Here is a 17,777-nt window from a genome sequence, read left to right as displayed (position 1 = left end):
GATTCTGTGAAACTAAAATAATGTATTAAATTCATGAAAGTAATCATATGAACAGCATTCAATCCATTTAATTTGATGTTAATTATAATTAAATTATAGTTAATTATGGTTAGACTAAATTAAATGATACTTAAATAATAAAAAGCCCCAGACATGGCTTGTCCAGGTTCCACTCATGTTTTGTAGTCCTACCCCTCCTGAGCTAATCCCAAAAATCTTTCAAAGAGGAAACAGATCCCTGATCTCAGGTGACAGAACCATCATTGCAATCAGCCATTTTGTACTTTTGAGAAAAATGCAACATGTTCTTTCTTCCAAAAATGAAGGGCAGCTGAACAAGCATTTCTTGTGTTTTAATTTTTTTATGAGATTACTGTTTTTTAAAAAAGGTTCCATTCATGACTGACTCAGGGGTGTGTGTGTGTGTGTGTGTGTGTGCTCATCTCCGATTCTCAGCTGAAGGAGCCTGCACTGCCCGAGAAACATTTCCATTGTCATAATACGGAACACAGTAACTTTTCCAACAAAGCAATACCTATTTATCTACTTGCATTTTGCATGCTTTCAAACTGCTAGGTGGGCAGGAGCTGGGGCAAGTAGTGGGAGCTCACTCTGTCATGTGGTGCTCGGGTCTCAAACCTGAGCTGTTGGCTTTCCAGCTGACAAGCCCAGTGTCTTAACTGCTGTGCCATCATGCTGCCCCTTATGAGATTAGACTTTATAATTTGTCTTGAAATAGCATCCAATTAGTAGAATGCCTCATATTTTGTTGGGCAGTTGCCCTGAGTCACTAGCAAACATCTGGTAAGTATTTATTTCTTATATAGACATTGTTATCTTTTGCTTAAGGTTCAAAACAGGAGGCATAACTTCCCATCATGGCTAAAATTAAGACCTCAATATCTAATAAGCATGGTTGTTAATGAAAGTTGTCCCAAACTAGAATTGGGTAGTGTCTAGAGATCCAAAAGACTTTGGCAAATATCTATGGTTCACCCCCTCTTTTTTTCTTGAAATTATGTATTACCTAGCCAGTTATAATATGAAAGATCAACAGAATTTTCACTTAGCTTGATTTTTGTATTCATCAGATTTAGAGGCCCAAACCAGCTGTCTCACCATCTGAAATCAGGACACAGAGCAATCCCAGGAAAATACTTAATTTGCCAGAAGTAATAAATTGATACCTTTCGATATCAATGAAACAGAACAGATTCTCTTTAAAGCACTAACATCCATAAAAACTATTTAGTTGCAACCCAACAGTTTGGTAAGAATAAAATATCTACTTTTCTTCGGCAAAGTATGATTCCTATTATATGTCTGGAGAATTTCAAAGCAGCTTTCTGTCTGTTTAATAGCAGGCTCGACATTGTGAATCTGAAATACAGCATCATTTCATTATAATCACGTTGGTTCTTCCAACAATTTTCTGCATGACTGGGAAGAATGGAAGGGGTGGGAGGGGTTTCCTATTATTTCATATTTATTTAATTATTATTATTTTCTTCAGTGCAAATTTCCTCCCACAATTATCTTGCTGAAAGACCCCACATTCCTCAAAGATACAGTCCTTTTTCACTGTACAAGTACAAATAGACAGGAAAATTGTGTCCAGAAATGACAAAGCAGCCCGCACAGTTCATCTGTCAAACATCTGATCGCCACCATCCTCTTGTCCGCAACCCTTGCCAACAAAATGCAAAGATTATATTTTGGTTCTGGTGACAATCTTCAGCAGCCTTCTACTCCCATGCAACAGCTCTTGTCTAAAAACAGAGAAGAGAAAAATGCTAGGGCAGCCAGGTGGTTTACACTCCATTCCAGTATTTCTGATTATTTAGACAAGCAAATGTTGGCTGCACCATTCATAAAGTAGCCAAGCGGATTTTTGAAAAAAAAGGGAGAAAGAGAGGTACATTGATGGGGTAAATGGAGTATGATCAGCTTTCCTTCCAGGTGTTTTCTGGAACATGGCTTTACGCAGTAGAAATAAAGTCTACAATCTACTGAGCTGACATAGAAAGGCAGATCACTGAATTCATTGAAGCTCTGTATGAGCCTGGCTAAAATTAGAATAACCTGGTACAAGACAAGTTTCGTAAGAGGAAGGAAGACATTCAAGAGTAATTGACAACCTTCTAGGATGCCCTTTGTTACCATTTTGTGTTTGTGAACATGGGGATCAGGGGGATCTTGGTCTTTTTGTCATAATGACAAAAGCATTGTTGTGTCATTAAAACATAAACTCTGCCCTATTATATCATTGGCTCTGAGCATATATACAAAGTCATGGCAGTTGTCTTGTAGGGATAATAGCACAATGCTTCCTTTGTGATTGTAAATCCTACTGCCCACTCTTATGGATGCCATTGTTCATGAATCAACATTGCATAAGCCAATACTTGTTGAAAAAGTCATAATGGGTAAATTCATTCATTAAGACCACCATTAACCACATTTGCAAACAATAATGTCTGATTCACACATTGTACTAAATCCAACCAAGGAAACGATATTATATCTATCATCTATCTATCTGTCTGTTTATCTGCCTGTCTATCTATCATCTATCTGTCTATCTCTCTATCTAGCTATTTAGCTATCATCACTTTTTGGAACCGCCAGTCTCCTGCACAGAGGAAGGATGCTTAATGCATTATGTAAATCCCAAAATACTATTTGCCAAGGCAAAACAACCTTGTATGCATCTATTTATGGAGCACAACTGTCTAATATATCCATGCACGCAGAGGCTGAACTCTATTTCCCCTCTAAAAGTACTGAGGAAACAAACTGTATAGTTTGCTTAGACATACTGTACCATGCAAGTGTCTTTCTTCACTCAGGAGGTGCTAATTTTTTTAAAAAAATTCTACACAGGGGAATATGGAAGTGAACGTCCTCAAGCAAGAATCTGGGAAAAGGAACCAGATACCTCCAACCCATATGGAATCAATCTATAGACCCCATCGTGTGCTTGCGTTAATATGAAAAGGCTCTGATGCTTTGATGTATTTTGTTCCATTGACAAGAATGGAAGGTTTTTGGTCTGCCTCTTACCGGTTTCTCTGTGATCAAATCCTACCTTTGCAGAGGTGCTTCCTGTGAGAGCAGAAGAGTAAGCTGGACCACTCCTGGCTAGTGCCTGAAGGTTCAAGGACAGCAGGAAAAACTAGGAAGTTGAAAATATATCCATCCTGGAAGAAGGCAAAAGCAAGCTAGTTTCTTGTTCCTGCAAAGCCCTGTCTAAGAAGAAAGCAGGAGCTGAGCTCGGTTCAAAGCAGGCCTTTCTCTTACATGGTATGGATCCTGTCTCATCAAGACACTATGACTGAAACAGGATTATTGGACTGCATTGCATGCCACAGAAAAGGTGACCTTTCTTCCTTACCTCACCACTGTCTTAATTCTTTCGCAGAAAAACAAAATTAGCAACCCCTGCACCTTTGGAGGACGGTGTGTCCATCTAACCACACCAGGCTTGATTTTTGTTGATGTTTTCTTGGGTACAAATGACATAAATACAAGAGAAGTGCCTCTACTAACAGGAGGGGAAATTGGCAGTGTTTGTCAGTCAGTCACCACCCTCAAAATATACACCTGTCCAGTCTACTTGTGTAGACCACACGAGTGATTACACACTTGCGAAACACACAGGATTCTGATGAAATTAGAGGGCAAGATTTTGCTCTCTTCACTGGATGACTCATCAGACATATCACTGGAGGAGACGCAAGGACCGAGTTCCATTAAGGTCAGTCAGAGAGGACATCTGTTATGTTCAAAAGCTTGCATATCCAGTATATGGGTGTTGGAGCCCCAAGTCCCCAAAGAGGGACTGGGAAATTGGGGACCACCTCCCATAACTGAACCTGACCACCGCCCGTAATCCCCCCCCTCAAAAGAGACCATGGAGCAGGGAAAGAAAAACAAGACAGAGCACTAAAAAAAAGAAAGGATGAACAAGCAAAAAAAAAAACAGATGTCAGCCAAGGGAGACAGAAGTGACGCCTGCGATGTAAGCAAGCAGGAAGCTGGTGAGAAGAAATCGCCTGTGTAGAAGCCCGACAGTCACAGGTATCACAATGACCAAAACGTCCCAACGTACAGATCAGTGTTGGCTCTGAATCTTTCCATTCCTTTGGACTGAATAAAATGCAGTAAGGTGGGGCAGTCAAACTGCTGCTCTTGCAGGGATCCTCTTTTATTTGAAATATTCTGTATGGGACTGATCTGAGAACTCTAAATGGGAGCAAAAAGGAAAAAAAATGAGACCAAAGATCAAACTTAGCCTTCATCTCTCTCTCTCTCTCTCTCTCTCTCTCTCTCTCTCTCTCTCTCTCTCTCTCTCTCTCTCTCTCTCTCTCTCTCTCTCTCTCTCTCTCTCTCTCTCTCTCTCTCTCTCTCGTTGTTGTTGTTTTCCCTGTAATAACAATAAACTGTTGTTGCTTGCATGTATTTTTTTTTAATCCTAGGAGGGTGGGGGATGAAATGCCATCCAACCATTTACTTGAGAGGCTTTTTTTTTCTTTTACTAAGAGAGAATCAAATCCATGAAGAAGAAGTAAACTCCTAATGAGGTACTGTTAAGGCTAAAAAGGAGCCCACCTCCATGTCTAGAAGATCCCCCTGACCCACTGATTCTATCTTTCCACACACACGTTTGTGAGCAACTTCAGGACTAGGAGAAACATTTGATGCATGCAGCTGGAGCAATGCTGTGCCGGTGTGCAGGCAAAGATAGCCTGCCTTTATTTTCCCCAAGGTATCTGCTTTGTTTACTTTCCACACAGTCGGTTTAGCATAAAAAGAAAAGCTGGGACTGGGTTGCCCGATTCCATTATTCAGAGAGAGGGGAAAAAAACAAGCGGGCAAGTCAGCATGAAGGAGGCTAGGACAAGAAAAGCAGAGACTGACGGATGTTTTAAAAATAAAGATTGGCTGACAATAGGAAATGGTAACTAATGAGAACAACCTGTCCATTATACCTGTTTCATTTCCTTTCTGTCTTCTTCCTAGGTGCAAATTAATAAGGGATGCTGCAAGCATGCTAACTGATAAATTAGAATCTCAGGTATGTCTTTATTCTTAGAGATTCTGTTACTCTGAAGAGATTGGAGATGAATATAAACTAAACTAAATTAATCCCCAAATACAGCATTTTCTTGGGCTGGTCCTAATTGCTACCTGTGGCTTGAACAGGTTATCACTGGACTACTTCAGAATTCTATATTGTGAATTTAAAGAATTTAAAGAATTTAAAGAAACCCTGAGATTAGGAATTTAAAACATCAGGGACAAATGTTCTCATTCAACTGATGAAGGAGGTACAGATCACAAAAGGTGATGCCTGTTAATAAAATGTGTTTAGTTGGGGCTGGTGTTAAAAGACTTCTAATTACTTCCCTGTTGTGGTCATTTCCTTTGAGTGTAGAATTTCTTGTATCAAGATACGCTCAAACAACCAACACTGCCTTTGAAATGACAGAGATTTTCTCCTTCAGGTGAAACTGAAGCTGGAAAAAGTGCAGAAGAAAGGAGCCGAATATGAGGAGAAGGCTAGCAAATTTCACCTCCAAGGAAAAACTACAGTACCAGGCACTTTTCAGTCTGGAGAAGAAACAGGCAGGGGAAAGGCTACGGTAAAAAACTGCATAAAATCAAGAATCGTCCCCAAAATGTGACCACATATGTTTCACCCTTTCACAATATTAGAATTCAGTTTCTTCTTTAAAAATAAATACGAGAAAAGTCAAGGCCAGTAAACGGTGGATAAGTATCACTAGAAGATGTGAATGCCGCCCATTTAGATGTTTTCAAAAGGGGTGTAGATGAATTTTTTGTGTAGTGAGTTAAGTCAATAGGCAAGGAGCAGCACAGTGTCAAAGCATTTCTTTATTGTCTCCAGAAAACAACTCCTCAGCTACAGGGAATGGCCGGTACTTATACACATAAGCCCTCTGGTGTTCCTCCAATTACCTGCCTGAATTCTCCCGCCCCAAATACAAATGTTCCCACCGAAACTGTTGGGGCTGACCGTTAAGCTAGACCCTGAGGGCTAGCCTCTGCTTGGCAGGAAATGCCTACTTAGCTTCTCCACAGTAGGTGACGGTCCATGGCTTGCATCTTTACATTCCAGTACATAACAGAATTCATAAAATATTGGACCCCGCCAGGGATTCAGGTAGCACTTCAGCCACTCAGCAAACATTAGTCACTTGGGAGTGGCAGTGCACAAGAGCTATGGTTTCTCCACCTGTGCCTGTGAACACCTGAATGCACCTGCCTGGCTACTCTGTGAGCCCAAATAGTGGCCTAAATAGGCCTTGGCTTCAGGATTTGAGATATGAAGAGGTTAAGGCACCAGACTAGAAACCAGCAGACCAGGAGTTCTAGTTCCGCCTTAGCCATGAAAATCTTGGGCCAGTCACTCTCAATCTAACTCAGTCTAACTCACCTCACAGGGATGTTGTGAGGAAAACAGGAGGAGGAAGGAATATTAGATATGTTTGCCATCTTGAGTTGTTTATAAAAATAATAAAGGTGGGATACAAACCAGTGAGACAAATAAAAACAAAAGGTCCTCCACATGATCACCGAGTCAGCGACCGATTACTCTCAGTGTCATGAGATCCTCAGAAAGATGAACAGAATACCAATAAAACAAAAGAAGTAAATACTACTGTTGAGTGCCAGCCTTTTCATGACAAAAGGAAAATCATAAGCAAATTATTTTATATTACCAAACCACACTCTTGGCCTCATTCCCATCCACCTTAGTCTTTCTTAAACCTTGGCAACGTCCTGGACAAATCCCTACAGGTTCTTTTGCAATATCTTCAGAAATGGTTTGCCATTGTCTGCTTCCTAGGGTTGAGACAGAGTGACTGGCCCAAGGTCACTCAGCTGGCTCCATGCCTAAGCCAGAACTAGAATTCACCATTTCCAGCTTGGTATCTTAACCATTCCACCAGTACTGCATCGCTTGAATTACCCTACAAGATAACAATAATTATTACAAATACATGTTGCACCATACAGGATGTTTACAGTTAAATGAAACACTTTAAATACCTGAACATGTTAGACAAAACATTAAGTATTTATATCTTTTTCCCAGATTTTTCTGAAGATTTTTTTAAAACGTTCCATTAGCCTTTTTCTAATGCAAAACATTTTGAAAGGTAACATTCTTTACATATCTTCTAGGCTTGGCTCAGGTGGATTTGACTCATTTTGCTGCTGTAGACACTACATGACTGAGGCTTGTCTGAGACAAGAGCTCTGCAATAATTTGGCCGGACAAAATGCTTCAAATTGCCTTCCAGACATTTTCAGCTACTGCCAAGCACTAAGAGGCAGCAGAAGAGACTTCCGAGCAGAGAAGTGAGGAGTCCTATTGCTTTTTGGCAGAACACTGCTTTGATCAAGCCTACGTCAAAATCTGCACACTCTCTAATATTTATTTATTTATTTATTTATTTATTAGTTTTTATAAACCGCCCTTCTCCCGAGGGACTCGGGGCGGTGTACAGAGGAAGGAATGTATACAGATTGAACAATAAAAATAATAAGAAACACTAATGAAAACAAACTGGGACCCCAATTAACGCTATCATGCCAGGCCGGACTGCTGGAACAGGAAAGTTTTTAAGTCGCGACGGAAGGTACGGAGGTCAGGGGCCATCCGGATTTCGGTTGGTAAGCTGTTCCAGAGGGCTGGCGCACCCACTGAGAATGCCCTCCCCCTGGGGGCCACCAGCCGACATTCCTTGAGCGGTGGCACCCTGAGGAGGCCCTCTCTGTGGGAGCGCACAGGACGGTGGGGTGCTGACATTGGCAGAAGGTGCTCCCGTAGGTAGTCCGGACCCATGCCATGTAGGGCTTTGTATGTCATTGTTAGCACCTTGAACTTCACACGGAAGGCAACCGGAAGCCAGTGCAGCGCACGGAGGAGAGGTGTGATATGGGAGTATCGGGAGGCTCCCAAGAGTGTCCGTGCCGCCGCACTTTGCACCAGTTGAAGCTTCCGAGTGGATCTCAAGGGCAGCCCCATGTAGAGAGCGTTACAATAGTCTAGGCGAGAGGTCACAAGGGCATGGGTGACTGTACGTAAGGAATCCAGGTCCAGATAAGGCCGTAGTTGGCGAACTAGTCGAACCCGGGAGAAGGCCCCCTTGGTCACAGCTCCTATGTGGTCTTCCAGGGAGAGCTGCGAGTCTAGGAGGACACCCAGGTTGCGGGCCCTATCAACAGGGGGAAGTAACTTGTCCCCAATGTTAAGCAGTGGGACGTTCTGAATATCCTGGCTTGCCGGTACGTACAGCCATTCAGTCTTGTCCGGGTTCAGTTGAAGCCTGTTTCTCCCCATCCATTCCCGGACCGCTTTCAGGCAGCGGGACATCACGTCTAGGGCATCACTGATATTGTTTGGAGTTGAGATAAAAAGCTGGGTGTCATCAGCATACTGATGGTACCCTACTCCAAAACTGCGAATGATCTCACCCAGCAGTTTCATGTAGATGTTGAACAGGAGAGGCGAGAGGACCGACCCCTGAGGGACTCCGCAAGCGAGAGGCCTCGGGGTCGACCTCTGTCCCCCTGTCAGCACCGACTGCGAGCGACCCTGGAGAAAGGAGGAGAACCAACGCAGAACCGTGCCTCCCACTCCCAGTCCCCTGAGGCGTCGCAGCAAGATACCATGGTCGATGGTATCGAAAGCCGCCGAGAGGTCTAATAAGACTAGGACAGAGGAATGGCCCCTGTCCCGGGCTCTCCAGAGATCATTCATCAGAGCGACCAATGCCGTCTCCGTGCTGTAGCCCGGCCTGAAACCCGATTGGTACGGGTCTAGATAAACCGCTTCATCCAGGATCTGAGGAAGTTGGTGCGCCACCACGCTCTCAACAACCTTCGCAAGGAAGCGAAGATTGGAGACTGGACGAAAGTTATTCAAAGAGGATGGGTCCAAGGTGGGCTTCTTGAGGAGAGGTCTCACCACCGCCTCCTTCAAGGCGGTGGGGAAGTGACCCTCACTCAGAGAAGCAGAGATGACCGCTAGGAACCAGCCTCGTGTCCCCTCTCGAGTTGCATAGGCCAGCCAGGAAGGGCACGGGTCCAGTAAGCATGTGGAGGAGCTCAACCTTCTCATAATCCTGTCCACTTCCTTAGGAGTTACAGGATCAAATTCTTCCCAGATGACGTCGACAAGACTGTCCATGTCTTGTTCTTCCATCTCAGCCCAGTTGGAGTCCAGGCCAGTTCGAATCCGAGCAATTTTATCCAGCAGATATTGACCAAATTCCTCGGCTCGACCCTGCAAGGGTTCCTCCCTCACCTCTTGGTTTAATAGGGAGCGAGTCACCCTGAACAAGGCAGCCGGGCGATTATCTGCGGACGCGATGAGGGTGGAAAAGTAGTTGGATTTTGCCACCCTTATCGCAGCGAGATAAGACCTGGTGAGGATTCTTAGTCGCAATCGGTCGGATTCGGATCGACTGGATCTCCAACGGCTCTCTAGGCCCCGTCTCCGACGCTTCATCTCCCGGAGCTCCTCGGTGAACCATGGGGCTCGCTGGGATCTGCGCCGGGTCAGAGGCCGCAAGGGTACAACTCGGTCCAGAGCCTCCGTGGCTGCCTTTTCCCAGGCTTCCACTAAGGCATCCGCCGAGCTGTGAGCAGGGGGTGCATGCGTGTCCTTAAGCGCTGCCTAGAACTTATCAGGGTCCATTAGGCGCCTAGGGCGGTACCATCTGACTGGCACCGTGCACCCACGGTGGGGGGTGGCAAGGGGGAAGTCTAGCCGCAGGAGGTGGTGATCGGTCCATGACAGGGGCGTAACAGTTGTGGCACCCCCACCGATATCATCACGATATACTGATCTTAGCTTTATTGCATATTAAGAAATGAGTTTACGATAGAAAGCACCATCAGATAATCTAGATTTATTACTATAATTATTAGCGTGGTGCTTATCTGGATTTGTGGGGGATGGGGTAGCAAACCTTTAAAATAAAATGCTTGGAATAAAACTTTGAATACGTTTTGAATGACAATGCAAATGTGATTCTCTAACTGATCATCTCATCATCATAATGTGAGAATTACATTTATATTCCCTCCCGTGGAAAGGTCCCTGTCCCCACCCGAGATGCCATTCCTCTAACCTAAAATTAGACGTGCATCTTATCAATGAATTCCTCTAAGAGGAATCTGTAGATTACTCAAATAATTAGGGTTGCTTTATCTTTCTCCGGGGAATGACACATCCAGAGTCAAAGAAAGGCACAGAAAGAGAAAGGCGAGGTGGTTCTGTCTAATTAGACAACTGGTGCCTAATTAAATGCGTAAGCACTGTAACAATGTCTCAGGATAGTTGTTTGATTGTGAAATGAGTATTCAACTCTTTGTTTTGCCAGTCAGGTTCTCTGTCCAAGCAGAGTAGAATTTCCTTCCAAAATATTGTGTTTAGATCTACGATTTAGCTATTTCCAAAATAAAATATTAAGTTTATTATACAGGAGTGACTCCCCTTGAAACCAGCAAGTGGTTGGTTAGGTGTGGCTGAGGGGTGGTTAGGGTTAGGGTCTCAAAGTTGCTTTTTCAAGAGGCAACTAGACTTTCTTTGTTGGTTTGTTTTCCTTAAAGACGTTTCACTTCTCATCCAAGAAGCTTCTTCAGTTCTGAACTGAACTGATGAAGCTTCTTGGATGAGAAGCGAAACGTCTTCAAGGAAAAAAGACAAAGAAAGTCCGGTTACCTCTTGAAAAAGCACCTTTGGAACAACCATGACCTGGATGAGTGAGACTCTCCATAGACATCTATGGCTGGGGATTATCTATCTATTTATAAAATTTTTATGCCATCAATCTCCCTATGAGGTGACTCTGGGCAGCTTACAAGTTATAAAATAGGTAGGAAACTATAATTAAAACATTAAAACTGCACAGGCTAAGATTTTAAAACTATACTGAAACCAGAACTATGAAAGGGGTGGGGATGAAACCTTCTTACCTTGTCAGCCATCTCCAGCAGTGAGCAGGCTGTTGGAGAATTGATTGGGTGGGTGGAGTGTGTTTGGGCACCATGCCTTGGCCTGGGACAAGAAAAGGAGGATCAGAAGCTGAGACAATAGAAATGATAATCAGATGAAGTACGGAGGAGAACCCAGGGTTAGGCTGCACTCTGGGACACCATGCCTGCTGATTGAAAGCATGATGCTATTTGGCTCTCAACTTCCACCCTCAGTGCTTTGGTGGCCCTGAGGTCCTTCATGGTCCTGGGGTCCAGCTTCTGCTTTTTGATGCCAGGCTGTGTGTAGTAAAACTACCCTCATTCATGATCTTGTAATCAAGATCTGGTTGGGCCCGAGGTGAGGGGAGTGTTACTACTATGCCTGCTTGACTGTTTTGCATCATCCACGATTCCAGAAGAAGGGGAGAGGTGTGACTTATCTGGAAGTACCTGAGGACTCTTGGAGGATTTTCTCTACAAATAACTGGATGTGATTACACTTTGGCTGCAGTTGGACTCTAGGGAATAGTTGGATTGCTCTTAGTATACTTCCCTGCCTGCTGGCTACTATCATCCCTACCTTCGCTACTGGACACTGTCCTGCAATGTTGCTTGCGGATTTCAATCTGGCATTGAGTCCAGAGTGGTGTGGGATTTCATGACCTCCTTGGCAGCCATGGACTTGTCCCAAGTCATCGGTGGTTTAATACATACCAGTATCTGCCTAGTACAGAGTTCCCCAACCTTTCGGGGATGGCCACCTGAACCAGGGGGAGGGGGGAAGAAGGAATGGTTTCGTGTGTGGGTGAACACATGTGCGTGTGCACTTGCATGAATACCGGTTACTCCCGTGAGTGGGGCCACAAGTGCCCACAACGCTCATGGCGATGCCAGCACTCATGCGTGGGACCACAAATGCCTATGATGCTGCAAACACCCACAAAGATTGATTGAGTGGGGCCACATACGCCCGCAACACTCACAGCAACACTCACAAGAGTGGAGCTGTGCATGCACACACACACACACACACACACACACTGGTCATTCACTCACATGGCCCGGCGGCCAATAGACCGTGGCCCAATATTGGGCCGCGGCCCACAGGTTGGGGACCTCTGGCCTAGTAGATTTAGTTTTGTCTCAGGACAGTTGTGATGTGATCTGATACTGGAGGATATTAATATCAGGTTGCTGTCATTGGCAGATCACTCTCTGATCGCCTTCCAGATCACTGGGGGTGGGGGGGTTGGAGGAGTTATGCTATTGGGTGAATTCACCACCTGTTTTTTTTATCATGCTTTTACATTATATTGCATTTTTACCCAGTTTGTTACAATATGAGCACCAGAGAGTAGATTTAGAGTTGGAGTGAATCTGTATCAAATAAATAAATAAATAAGTAAATAAATACTTCACATATGCACCAAGATTTTAAATAGATTAGTAGGAGACATAATAGCTTCAATATGAGATGATAGGATGCATCATTCTCTTCAAGATTATATCACTCATCTGGTAAACATAACATTCTACCATAATATTCTAAATAACTTGTCTGGCAAGTTATTTAGGTCAATGGATAAAGTGTCAGCTAAGATCTACAATGCATCTATCTTGTCTTAGTTTTGGAAAGGCGAAACAGAAGAGAGTTTATCTTACTATGCATTTTAATAAGATGCATTTTTAATGGGGTGTGTGTCTCTGTGTGTGTGTATTTGAGTATCTTGATTTGCTAGGGATGTGGATTCTTTAATATTCTGCTTTTAAAAATGCCATTTTGTACTTAGCCAGATCAAATTAAGCACAAAACTCTCTTGCAGATGACCCACAAAACTTTTTCAATATTGCCGGAGGAACCAGGAGGAGGGGGCAGTGTTATCAGGGGATGATCAACTGATTTTTTATGTGGAGGAATTCCTGAAAGGGTCAATGGATAGAATCCAGACTACAGAATTCTGCCTCACTCCCCCCCCCCCAAATCCTGATCTGTCTCCTAAGAGAGAAACCTTGATTAATTTTTCTCTGTATGCAAGCCTATACATGTCTGCTCAGAAATAGTGACTTATCAAATTCAGTTGTGGCTTATCTTCTAGGGAAGTAATACAGGGTTGTAATCTCAAAGTGGTTTTTACCTTAGAACAGGGGTGTCAAACTCGCCACGTCATGTGACGAGTCACATGACAACTTTTTGCCCCTTGCCAGAGCTGGGGTGGGTGCGGCTTCTGTGTGACACATCTGGCCCACCGGTCAGCAGTTTGACACCCCTGCCTTAGAAGAACACAGCCCATTCTGGTATTTGGTTTTTTTTTCCCTTCAGCCTGCCTGTATTAAGCAACAGCAGGGGAAGAAGGGGAGGTGGGGCATAGGACAGCATGGCCACTCATGAAGCTGGAAGGTTTTACAATAGTGGATACTCACCTGTCAACAAGATTTATATAGTTTTATGAAGAAAGAAGAGCATCTGCAAAATTCTAGCAGGATTTTGCTTTAAAACTCAGGCAAGACCCTGGCTTGTTTCTCCTGCCTCCATTTCAGGTGGAAGAAATGCAAAGCATCTTTTCCCTGGATCCGAAAGTGCTTTTGGATGCTGATAAGGATGTGCAGAGTACCCCTTGAGCTAACAAGAGCTTGCACAGAAAAAGAGAATACTGAGAGTAGTCAGGTTTACGCAGCAACCACACAGATACACTGAGTTGTGTAAAAAAGTTTTACTTGTGGAATAATACAATAGCATAGTCCAAGAAAAATCAGTCCAGGTCATACACGAGTAAAGAGATGATAGCAAATAACAATAGTCCAAGGATTATCCAGTACAGAGTCTTCTTACCAGTCCGTAAGTCAAAACACAGTTCTTCAGGTTTAGCAAACAGTAGCAAACCCACAAACCACAATAATCAGCAAGTAACAGCAAACGTAACAGAGAGAATAACAGAGAGAGAGAAGCTATGTCTCTAGCTCCCTCTTATGGCCATTGGAAAAACAGCGTTGGCCAATCATCACACATTTAAAGTGATACAATACAGTTTTTATTACAACAATACAATCATAGTTTATATATATTGCCAAGCCAACCAGTTAGGCCATAGTCATCTACCTAACATTCTCCCCTTTGGGTAGGACAATATATTGCTCTCTACAACCTTAGGCCATAACTTTCACAACAAGCTTTGTGCTTAACTGCACCCTGAGCTTTGGTAAAATGATCTGCAATGTTATCATCGGTTGCACAGTATTCCAACCGTATTAGTTTATCTTTTATACACTGTCTAACGTTTAAGTATCGTAGGTCAGTATGCTTAGATCATGTTCTAATGGCTGCGTTCATTGCCATCTTGATTGCAGGGTGGTGGTGGCAAGAATTCTATATATTTTGCTGTATACATACATGAGGAACATGACTTGGCTGCTCTGCCAGCAGTTGTACACCACTAACTGGGAAAACAGACACTTATTCCTGAGGTATGGAGAGGAAAGGAGAGGGGAGGGGAGAAAAATGAAGTGAAGCAAAAGCCAAAGCAAAGAGTTTTATTCCTGTGCTAATTATTAATTCTTCTTTATCATTAGTTTAGCATTTGGCTTGCTTACAGATTTTCCTGTTTGTATTTCTCTTCATTTTATTACTATACATTCTGGTAGAAGTAATTTCATGCAGTATCTGGCTACATTAACCTCTTGAAATGTGCTGCCTACTTTTATGTCTTTCATTCAGGACTAGACACAAAATCTCTCATACTCTAGGAGTGCGAGCCTGCCTATGGCCTTATTACCATTTATTCCTTTCTTTCTTTCTTTCTTTCTTTCTTTCTTTCTTTCTTTCTTTCTTTCTTTCTTTCTTTCTTTCTTTCTTGTTTTTACTATATTATGGTTCTAACTTGTTATCTCATTTGGAAGAAAAAAAAATCCAGGCAGGGTTTTCTTCTTATGTTTTAAATGAGTATCATGTCAAATCCGAAGTCAGGCAATAGACAAACCAACATTACCACTTACTTCCATGTGGTGCCAAAAATTGCACATAGCCCACCTCTGCTGAGATCAAGGATACCTGAAGAATTATTTCCCTATATTTCAGGCTCCTGACTCCTTAATAGCTGATTGAGACATTCTCTCTTTAAGTTCCAACAGTGGTGAAGACCTGGTTGATGTGAAAAACAAAATCCGGGCTCTTTCCTGGACAGCTGGATCTATACTGTGCAATTCCCTCCCTCAGGAGGCATGGTTGCCTCTCCTGGTGACATTTTTTCACTGATTGGTGAAGACTGTTTTAATTTGAAAGACCATAATGCCACTAGGAATACACATCTAATTATTTCAGAGGCTGAATCTGCCTACTTTTGTTCTATCACTCTCAAACCCATAGGGTAGACCAGAGCAGGATACTGACTCCATAGGAAGACTAAATATATCCTTTATTGAGACAGATTGGAGTAACAGCATCTTACAGGTCTGCCAGTGTTGTCTTTTCCCTGCCTCTTTCAAAGGAGAGTCAAGGGAGAGACAGTCCAGTCTCTTGCTAATACTTCCCCACTCCCTAGGCTTAACATACACTTCTGCATGTGATTTTGTCTTAACAGTATCTGGGTAGCTTCGGTAAGAACACCTCCATGCAGTGGTGGGATTCAGCCGGTTTGCACCACTTCGGCAGAACCGGTAGCTATTTTTTTGTTGTCCAGGCCCAGGATGGACTTCCGGAAGCAGCATCCACACAGAGAACTGGTTGTTCACATATTTGAATCCCACCACTGCCTCCATGGCTCCCTACGTTCACCAGACTGCTTTCTTTAATCTTGTTTTTGTGTCTGAATGTCTATGGAGATTCTCAGCCATCATAGCTGTCTCAAAGGTGCTTTTGCATCTGCTTTAATCAATATTAGCCATTTTATTTTGTTGTTGTTGTTGTTGTTGTTGTTTTTAATGTTGAAACATTGTTGGAAGTCATCCCCCCCCAGATAAGGAAATATTAAAAGGGCAAAATATTATATTTCCTCAAAGGATCTTAAAGAGGCAGAAAAGCATGCCCAGTTTTTCTTAATAGCCCCAAGTCTCCCTCCCCCAAGCAGAAACCAGCTCTGTAGAAATGCAGATTAGTAATCCATTCAGGAAGGTTGGAGGCCCCCACCTAGAAGTTTAGGAAGACAAAGACACCTAAAATCTACATACTCCACCCATACTCTAAGACAGGATATAATAGGATTAACCCACAGATGCCAAAGGGGCACTCAGACTCAGGTCAAAATACATGACACAGGAAATACAAAGCCTCAAACAGGAACAGGAAACAACCTCAAGAGCCCCAGAGGGTATAAAAACCCACTCCCTACATGTGCTCACTTTCTTCCAGAGCCATCTTTCTGTCTGGCTCTCCTCTTCAATAAACTGCAACCTTCTTTCTAAAACAGTCGCCATGTTGTTTATTCCTAGCTTGGACTGAACCATGATGAAGACTTTTCCTTCAACAACATATAAATAGGTTTCTATGATAGAAGGAACTGTGGAATTCTTCAAAGAACAAAATCCCTACAACTGGACTAGTATATCTGTATTGCAAAAACGTCAAATCCTGGCACTGGTCCTGTAAGCTGAGGCTGAACACAACTAATCTCTTTGGACTTTGACAACTAAATAGTTTTTAAGACTCTAACAGAAATAATATCTAGAATATTGCTTTGTATTGACAATGTAATAGTTTTAAAAACTCAACGTTGGTGTAGAGGAGCAGCTCTTTTTTATGACTATGTCATTTCATTATCTCTTTCTCTCCCTTTGCATCGGGCTTCCGTAAGTACCAATCTGCTAAATATTGATTTGGGAAGAAGTTAATTGCATTTTTTTTACCCCAGAATAAAATATGGAACTTTTTTTTTAAAGAGAACTCCCACTGGTGCCTGCTGACATGACAGAGGTATTCTTTTGCTTGCCTACTTTTTCATTCTTTTTTCTTTTTCTTTTTTTAAAAAACATTTTAGATTTAATAAAAACACATTTCAGCCCCTTTTGCCTAGGCAAAAGTCCCTTTTTATCTCCATCTGTTGTTCTGTTAAAATCAATGAGGAAACCAGATTCACTTAACAACCCTGTTACTAATTTAACAACTGCAGTGATTCACTTAACAAATGTGGCAAGAAAAATTGTAAACAAGTTTCTCAAATTTAACATGCTTTTTGTCTATTTGGAAATCAGGTGTAGAAGGGGGTGTCATGGTTCTGGCAGATGTTACTCTTGAAAGAACTTCAAGGCATTGTTTACCTTAAAGATCCTTTATTCAAATAACATGGCATCAGCATGTACATGGTGGAAGCCAAAATCTGAATTCCCCTCTCCTGAACACATAGTATCAAAGCACAATTCCCTTCTATTGACAGTCATAGATCACATTCTCCAATTATTTTAAAATGCAAACCTTCCCTTCAGTTGTCTAACCCGCCATTCCTTATCATCTCTTATTTCAAACAACCTTGAAGAATACTCTACTGCAATGTTGTTATGTCTAACTAATCCCCAGACACATTCTTCCCCTCCCCACCCCCCAGCATCATCTATTTCTAATTCTAAAAGTAACATACAGGTTAAAGAGAAAATGATTGCAGCTTCATATATTGTCAAAGCAAGAACATCCGATGTTAGCAGTGTTGACAGGAGTTTGGGGTGAATGCTTGAGCTCAGCTAGTCATAATAATAATGCTGCTCCATGGGAACTCAAGGACACAAACTGATAACATTTTAGTGGGCTGAGGAGCTGGGAGAAAGTCTGTGCTTTAGGC

The sequence above is a fragment of the Vipera berus genome, assembly GCF_964194415.1.
Source record: "Vipera berus genome assembly, chromosome: 1".
Lineage (NCBI taxonomy): Eukaryota > Metazoa > Chordata > Lepidosauria > Squamata > Viperidae > Vipera > Vipera berus.
This window is presented reverse-complemented; position numbering follows the sequence as displayed.